The sequence below is a fragment of the Limulus polyphemus genome, unplaced genomic scaffold (assembly GCF_000517525.1).
Source record: "Limulus polyphemus unplaced genomic scaffold, Limulus_polyphemus-2.1.2 Scaffold6980, whole genome shotgun sequence".
NCBI classification, from domain to species: Eukaryota; Metazoa; Arthropoda; class Merostomata; order Xiphosura; family Limulidae; genus Limulus; species Limulus polyphemus.
The window spans coordinates 16140-26012 of record NW_013672590.1 but is presented as its reverse complement, the minus strand read 5'-3'; positions in this window follow the sequence as shown (position 1 = coordinate 26012).

The window sequence follows — 9873 nt, the reverse complement described above, 5'->3', positions numbered from 1 at the left end:
ATTAGTTTGTTTGATTGTTTGAATTTAAACACAAAGCTACACAATGTGCTGTCTGCGCTTGCCCACCACGGGTTTCTAGCGTTGTATGTCCTCAGACTTACCGCTGTGCGGGTTCTACGCCATGATAGATCAGCAATGAAGCTAATTTTATTTATAGGATTTCAACTTTCTTCTTATATTTCTGAAAAACGCTCTTGATGACACCTGTATTGTCAACTGCCGACGAATCCATTCTGGCTTTAATGAGTGCCATGTCTTGTGAGTGAAAAGCTGGAGAACGCTGTTGCGACTACTTAAACATCACTTTATCACGCATGGCTAACCTATCGTTTATTCAAAAAGAATTTCGTGATCTATTGCGTTTAAAACTTTATATACTGATCATTCATAAGCTTTAGGTTAATAAAGAGAGTGTACCAGTTATTCAGGAATAAGAATTGTTCGTTCTGTTGACTCCATATTTCTAAATCTCAGAAGCTTTTCCACTATTCTGTCTACCAAATCAACAAAAAATGAAAGTATAGAAGCTACAGGTAATAGTAGAAACCCTCCTTTCTATATTATTAAGATTCTTTTCTTCTTAAAGTAGCATGAACAGTCCTTTTCAGGACAATGTAGATAGTTAGATAAAATTAATCTGTGCATAATCACATCAGTAAATCGTACACTATACAAATAGTGTAATATTGATCACTGAAACGATCACTCGATTTGTTAAACATTTTTACCTTACTAGTTTGTGTAATATATGTACACATTCTTACGACTTAAGACTTGTTTTAGTGATCGATTTATTTAATGCTGTACTCCATCATAGCTAGTAGGGTGAGTAGGATTATAATAAATAGATATTAGCGTTTGATCCACAATAAACATTATTTACTTTATAAATCGTCTGAATACTTGACCCCACTTACTTTTATTCGGTTTACTACTTGTACTGTTTCTAACAGTAATATATTATTTGTCCGTTACAACAGGCGTTACTAATACTTACTCGACTCAGAATGCTACTAAGTTTAAAGGGTAGACAACAATCCACGCTGACATCAAATATACAAATAATACAGTATTACTTTACTAAAAATGAACCCATTTAGATACGACAAGCTTGGATCTTGCTCTCTTAGTTGTTGCTTCGTATACTGTAATTTGTGATTGTTTCTTACGAGTTCTTGCAGTATTCATATCTGATCGGTGATCTCCAAAATTTTCCCATCCATTAAGATTAAAAGTATTTCGTTTACGTAGTGCATCATTCACGAGATCGATTATATTGCTATCAGAGACGGATCGTCTACTAACCATAAATTCTCCTCGATCATTCCCATTCTGAAGTTTACAGGGTTAATTATCCTGTTTTAAATTTGTTTGAAAGATTTAACGAGTCATATATTTCTTATCCTTCAGTCAAACAACCAATTCAGGTTTAGAAATTTCGTCGATACATGTAAATAAATACTTAAAATCATTGTTATAGTGTCTTAAACTAGAAAAATCCTCCGATTATCATGCCGATTTAGTTTTAACTTATATATTTATTTGTATTACCTATGTTTTACAAAGGCAAATGGTATTTCTATAGGCGGACAGTGTTACTATACTTCTGTAATACGTGTCTCATGTATGATTATAGTTTTTATATATTTAACTGCATTACATGTGTTTCTATCAGTTGATGGTGTTACTAATACAGTTAACATACATTTGAATTTTATCTATCACATCTAATGTATCGATTTCATACATATTAAGCAAGACAGTTACAATAGTATTGCATAGCTGACTCTATTTTGTTTTTTAATTTAAGTATTGATTTAGTATACCGATTATAGTTTTTGCTTTTTATATTTATTTTGCATGATATACGTTTTGGACTTTATGACATTATATAAGTAAAATACTTATCGTTAATGTGTTTGTTTTTATTTTTGAAATTAGTATATGTCTAACATCTATTTGCACTGAAATGGACGCTTATTTAAATTCCTAACTATTGTACAATTTTCATGTTAGCTTTAAAAGTTGATATTCTTCCCTAAACATTGGTTTAAATAATCTAGATGAATAGTTACGTTTAACTGTTACTACTGTAGAAAATTATATTTTTCCCTTTCTGTAGATATTTGCACAGTTCGTTGTCTAGAACTAGTTTCTTGATGAATGAAACTATTTGCATATAGGCTTAAAGCTCTATAAACTCTGACTGTCAAAAATAATTATATACCACTCTATGTAAGTCATATACTTACCATTTTTATGGTATACATTTGGCATCACATGATTGCTAGATACATAATGACCAGTGTCATTAATGCACTTAAAAATGGCATTGACACTGTCACACTCATTGGTTACTTTTTCTGACTCATGACACCCTAAGGACATTTTAAGAAAGCTGACCCAAGTTACATGTTCATCTGAGACTAAAACCCCAATCCAAGTTTTCGAACTTCAAGACTGCTGACAAGCTAAAAGCTCAATAAATCTAAACATCTTAATTTATAAAAAACTAGATTGTCTCTTTTAAATTATCTTTCATACAACTTTTCTACATTATGTCCGTGTTAGTATTTTTTCTGTTCAGTTACAGTCTATATTTGTTCATGTAAATGCTTTAGTTCAGTTGTGTAACAATATGTGAAACAAACACTAAATGTACAATGAGAATTTTAATACATTCTACTAAAAACATGTCACTAAATATAATATCAAGAAAGGATTCAAACATGTGCATCATAGTCAAATGTTAGTATTTTGTGACACCAGCAGTATTACACTGAGCATTCAAAGCCATGTAAGATTTCACTTCTAGGCTAAGAAAAACTAGTTTATTAACTATTTTACATATAGGTTCTTCACATAGATTTTGAAACAGTTTCCCGGTAACATGTGGTGCATTTCTTTTCACTTCTCTTATACTTCAGAGAAAGATCATCGGATATATTAGTCATCTGTTACAAGTCAGTCCTCTGTGGTTTTCTTATATAAAACTCATCTTTCATCATCGCTCAATATCTATTAAGCACATATTAATATATGTAAGTAAAATCTGTACTGAATAAATGCTTAACTAATGTTAGAACTAAGACAAGTGATCTTATAGATTTTAGTATCTGTGATTACAATTCTTTTGTATTGCTCTGGAAACCCTGTATTTAAAGAAGTGCTGTTGCAATAATTAATTTGGCCACAAATGTTTTGCTGGTCTATGCTAGTAATAAATAATTAATAAACATGAAAAACATGAAACAAAGTACTTACCTGAACCTTCGTTTTTCTTGCTGTCGATTGTCGATGACACTTAACCCTACTTTTTATACTAATGTTAGTAATGCACTGAATAATTTTTATTTAATTAGATAATGCACCAAAGAGCGTCGACGAATAACATGCAAAAACGTACACAATTTTACCTAACTCTCACAATTTTTCTGGCTTTCTAACTATGGAACAAGAACAAATGTTACATATGTTACAAATTCTTCCAAGCCATTTGTTATCTTTCCCATGGGAACGAAGCTGGAAGTAAGAGTAAAATTTAAAATTCTACCTTTAGAAAACAATGTTATAAAATACGTCATTTGATATATGAAAACCTTGGCTTTCTATTGGTTATGGATAATGTAGAGTTAAATGTAAAAAAGAACTAGTAACAAATCCTGAAATAGAGGACGTGACAGATGGGTGTGATTTTCTATTTAATAGCTCTGTGACAAAATTGAAGGCTATAAAAATTATGGTTTGTCTGAGTAATGACGATTTTATAGTGAGTAATTTACGTTGACTTTTGTACTTATTGGAGAGGTAATGGATAAAATAGAGAATAGAAAATGCCTAGAGAAAATGTATTACATGTGTCACACTAGGAGAAATTCAGATTTTTTAAATATCGCCATATAAAATTAAGAACTTAAAACTTATATAGTATTAATATATGGCTTATTAGCTAAACATTTATGCTATACTAATTGTTATAACATAAACAAAAAAGAGATTCATGAAGTTTTGAATGTAAGTCACTAAAACCTTGTGTCATGCGCTGTAAAGGATTCACTTCATGATAGGGTGGCCTGGCATGGCCAAGTGGTTAGGGCGCTCGACTCGCAATCTGAGGGTCGCGGGTTCGAATCCCCATCCACCAAACATGCTCGGCCTTTCAGCCATGGGGGCGTTATAATGTGACGGTCAATCCCACTATTCGTTGATAAAAAGAGTAACCCGAGAGTTGGCGGTGGGTGGTGATGACTAGTTGCCTTCCCTCTAGTCTTACACTGCTAAATTAGGGACAGCTAGTGCAGATAGCCCTCGTGTAGCTTTGCGCGAAATTCAAAAAACAAAAACAACATGATAGGGTTATACTTATGTTACAAAGTTAGTGTACAATTGTGTATTTGGCAGAGTTCGTCGTATTTTACAACAAAAGTATTTTACGTTCACAACCCAGTAAGATTAAACTGTGCCCCATATACAGCAATAGGTGAAAATTTCAGACAGGTTCAGCCTAAAAATATTCGGAAAATATAACTTGTTACATTGATAATTCACTAACAAAAAGATAGCTTAATTCTATTCTGTACAAACTAAAGATCGAATATCAGATAATTATGTGTCTAACTTAGTCTTTTAAGATAACTTACACCTCCTGAATATCAGTTTTTAACAAGTATGTTTGAACATCTAATACAAGTTTCCATTTATATTTCTTTGATACAATTCATGCTTCATCATAGCCTCGTCTACTATCATTAATATATGTAAGGCAAATCACAGACTTAACAAGTCTCACACATACTGAAACATTTATTAACATAACTTTAAGTTACAAAAAGAGGACTTTATCTGATGTTTAATAAAAATAATGTATATGCATTCAACCTATGAAGATTTTAAGAACAAACAAGATCTGTATAATAACTGATAACAATAAAAAAGTTCTTGGTAAAATATGATCTAGAAAAAAAAGACTTATCTATTCTTCAATATTTAATAAATCCATCACATTTACTGTACAGTGTTTATCATTACAAAATATACTTTACAACCAAAATAAGTTGTGTTAACTATAGTTTAAGTGTAACTTAATCAACGAAGAACAACTTTTGTATGTCACTGAACTTACCAGTCGTAAAAAATGAGCTTATCTTTTCTTCCACTTTACATAACGATACAGAAAGCTAAATGTTCATTCGTGACATTTTCTTTAACTCAAGATTTGGGGGGGAACATTAGGAGGTTATATTCTGTTTTAAGCTACTACCTTCTGTTTTCGATCTGAAACTCGTATACCTGTATTTTAAAAGTACTATTATTTACAAATATAACGTACCAAGATCTACACATAGTCTAACTTCTTCAGGGTGTAATTTTTTAGACAATAAAGATATAGTAGTATAATCCATCCTACAGACAGGATTGTGTTCTTTGAATTAATCCAAGGAGTAAATTCCATTTATGGATTATAAAATACTGGATTGCCAAGATGGAACTAACTTTCATACAAGTCTAGTACATTTTAATACGGATATCATTCTTGTATACTTTCTACTCGGTTCGACTCTCCTACTGACCTTTATTCATTAGTGAAATAGTTGTCAATGCCCTCAACTTGAGAATAAACCTGTTCTATTGTCATGCAATATTTGAACATAATGAAAACCAGAACTCATATATTTCCTCTGATACATAACAACACAAAACACTAATTGTAACTGCAAACATTAGATTATTTTCACATAGATACTGAGAACTTGTAAACCTTATAATATTTACGGAAATTAGATAGTCACTTATTAATATGGTGCATTATCATTTATTTATATCATACAAAAGGTAATAATCTCTAATTGCTTTCATGCTGAAAGAAAATCTGATGTGCTGACTTTTTGATGAGGCAGAGTTAACACTATAAGGCTCTTGCATGATATGGAAGATGTTTTAAGTTAAATACTGTGATGTTACATCACGTTATCATTAGAGCAATAAGTATCATGGATAATGTAGTGGACGTTTTACATATGGTGATATACCTGTAACTTTGTGAGCTTACCACACGAGGTATGGTCTACAAAAAGAGACATGTCTATCCTTTTACATGAAATCAGTTTATAAAGAATGTTTATATAGATTCACATAAAAAACATGTCAGAGATTCACAACGTGATCATGTCAAAGTTGATCATTTACCTCTGGTCAAAGGTTATGACCTATCTAGACAATGTTTATTACATTTTTATTAGTATTATTCAGACCATATAACATAATAATAGGAATTTAGTTTTTACATCTTAAACGTCAACGAAACTGTTATAAGATTTGTGAAAATTAGTAAAGTTAATTGTAGTAACAGAAATAGGTGAAGGTCATAAGAAAAAGTCGTGTAATAATGTGTTAACTTACACTCATAAGAACTTATGTTCATATATTAAGGAGCCAATGATGTCTAGTTGGGATGAGACAAATGTTATCCATTATTGGAGAGAATATGCGATCATCGATGAAAACGTTGTTTTGATAGTAAATAGATGTACAATGTGGAGCCTAAAAATGTCCATAGACCATCATTCGATGGCAGCTTCGAGGTCTCATGCCAAGATAATCTGGGTATGTGACCAAGGGTCCATAAATTATAGACAAGCACTCCAATAGTCAATATATTAGTTCATTTCTTATAGTAGGCTAGTCGGCCAGATGGTTGTCCTTTAAATTACAGAGTCACAAAGAATTTATATCCAATCAAATCTAAATTTACAACGATTTTCTTGAGTTATTGGATCATACAAAGACATATCAATAACACTGATATTTCTTTACAACTCTTTTTATTGGCCCTTTACTACAGATTTCTGGATTGTATGCATCTTGCTACACATGCTGCTGATGATGAGACTTTTTGCCCAATACCAGAGTTTGTTCGGCCAGCTGGAAAAGTAACAAAGTGTTGGCAAAAATCATTATATCCGTCATTGTTGTTACAGCATTTATTAAGGTGGAGTACTTCAAACTAAATACTCAAGTCCTGCTATTCAGTCAAACAAGAATAGTCAAAACGTTCGCTGTGGATGTTGTTGAATATATGTCCTATCTCCAGACCTAAGATAAAATTAAGACTGTGTATTTTATATAGGAAAAAGTATAAAAACATTATTTTCCATGTCAACAGTCAACAGTTCCTTTCACTTACTTAACCTATGTATCGATGTTTCTTTCTATGTGTTTTGCAGAACATAAAATAGTGAAGGCACTTGAGTATTTTAATTATATTAGTTGTGTAGTGTTCTAATTCTTTCTCTCGTTTTCTTTGTGGAATAACCCTGTAATATACTTATTGTTAATTTATTAAAATTTGGAATATATCGTATGATTTTTTGTTCAGCCAGTTTTGATTCCTTCCTGATCTCACATGTTTTGGTAGAATATTAAAAGAAAAATAAGTTTTCTGACAAATTTTTAAAATAGTTCATTAAAACATAAAAGTTCATGGTAAACTCATTAGATTGTATTTACAACAAAAATAAACATCTCTATTAAGTGAATTGTACCTACATCAATTGGAAATTAATTCGCTCATCGTGAACCCTCGATAAGATATCAAGGAAGTTCCAGACTTGAAATAAGGCTTTATATTGCTTGTAAGTTTGTAAAACTTTTGTATATAAATCATTGTTTGTAATAACTATTATTGTAAATTGTATTTTTGTTTGTGTATTAAAAACATTAAACTGTGTGTATCAATCTTGTTGGCAAATATAATAAATTGGAAATATATCGGCATTTATTTAACTACTAAATTTGAATTATCATGTAGCTCGGTTTCAGATCATTCCAAATTGTAACACACATGACATAATAAATACAATATATTCCATACAGAAACAAATAAAGTTCTTGCAGTACTTTCTTTATTTTAAGTCGATCTTTGATTGTTTATAGTTAAGAATAAAGCTACACAAATGAGCTATCTGTTCTGTATCCATCTTTGGTATCGGAACCCAGTTTTTAGCGTTAAAAGTCCACAGAAATACCGCTGTGCCACTGGGGGGAGGGCTTAAGTCGATATTCAACATGTCTTTATAATGATTATTCTTATGTGAAGTTAGGGTATGTACTCCATATGGTTCAAAGTAAATATATACCTGGTGATTGCCTGGTTGATGACTTGGATCCAAATTAATGATTTAGATCTTTTTAGCTGCTTGGTCATGGAGTTGATCACTGGCAAACACACCTCTGAACTTGTCTTGTGTTCACAAATCTTTTGAGAATACTGAACAAATTTGTATACTGTTCATAATATTTTTAGATATCAGTTAATTTTTTTCTGGACTGATTAATTGTGCAATCCCTCCCAAAACGTGCCTAAATTTCCCTGTTTTACCAAATTAAATAGAGAATCTCTGGAATATAGATCGGGTATCAAGTCAAAGACAGAGAATATCTGATATCAATTCTTTGGTATTCAGACTGTTTTTCTGCTCCATTAAATAAAATTTCAAACTTCGTGTGAACATATCAGCGTCATAACTAATATTGCAAAGACCGAGCAATAATCAGTTTCCCATTCACTCTGATTTCCACAAAAGTTATATCTTACAGATTTAGTTACCATTATCCATTAAATTCACTCTTATCAACGAACCTATGGAGGATTTCTCTCCAATTTCCTGTAAATCGTAAGGGTTTCGTATGATATATCCTTTCTTAGATTGACGCTTTACCTTACTGTTAGTTAATTGATCTACCCCTTTATTTTGTAAAGAGTCTTCTACACCACAAACCGATTGAAGTAATTCACTTCCGTTGGTCTCATCTTAATACTGCGATTATACGACTAATTATAGGCCTTGACCAGCTTTTTCAGTACAGGTATATATTTGTAAGTTCCGCGATACGTAAAATAGCACAAAAAATTTAGTCTTAAATAGTACAATTAAATCATTCTGCTATAGATGCTTTTGTTTATAGTGTGTAATAAAGAGGTGAATGTCATGCTCCTTAAGATAAAATTGAAACAAAGGATCAGTAAATTTTGTTCCAGCAACAAACATAAGTTGTGACAAGATGAAATCTGTATCCAGTCCTACAGGACTATAGTATCACTATCTGACTATAGTAACAGCAACCACCTTTGTGAAGCATATGTAATGCAATTAAATATGTAATCAAGAACTATAAAATTCACGATAATGACAAGACCTAGAGATTAAAATCGAAGATTTAATGCAAGTAGTGCTTATAAAGCAAAACTGTAATTGTGATAGAGATTAAAACGTTTCAGTATTGATAACTGTAAAAGCAACGTTATGCAAATTAGATAAAATATTAATTTTAAGATATGTTTTAATAAGATTACATGTTATCTCTATAATCTACATTATCCACTGGTCCTTTCCTCATCAACTATCTATATGCTCATTATATTGCCCCCAGTGCTACAGCAGTATGTCTCCGAACTTACAACCCTAGAAACCGGGTTTCGATACCCGTGGTGGGCAGAGCACAGATAGCCCTTGTGTAGCTTTGTGCATAATTAAAAACAAACAAAAACAAATACAAACAAAGCTTATCATTTTAATGTGCCCTCTAGTGCAGCATGGTGGAACTATGATATCCCCCTCCCTAAGATTTCTGCGCCCTCTGGTGCTACTTTGTGGAACTATGACGTCACAGATCTTCTAGAAATACTATGATGTTACCCCTAGCAGTGCATTTTCTGGTGCCCCTTCGTGGAACTGTGATGTTATTGCCTTTGTCAGCATTTGGTACCTATTATGTATGATACATAATAGCTATGCAGCTCTCAGATGTCAGCATAACTTGCATATTATCTAATAGTCATGTAACTCTCTGGCGGCATCTTTTGATCTATATTCA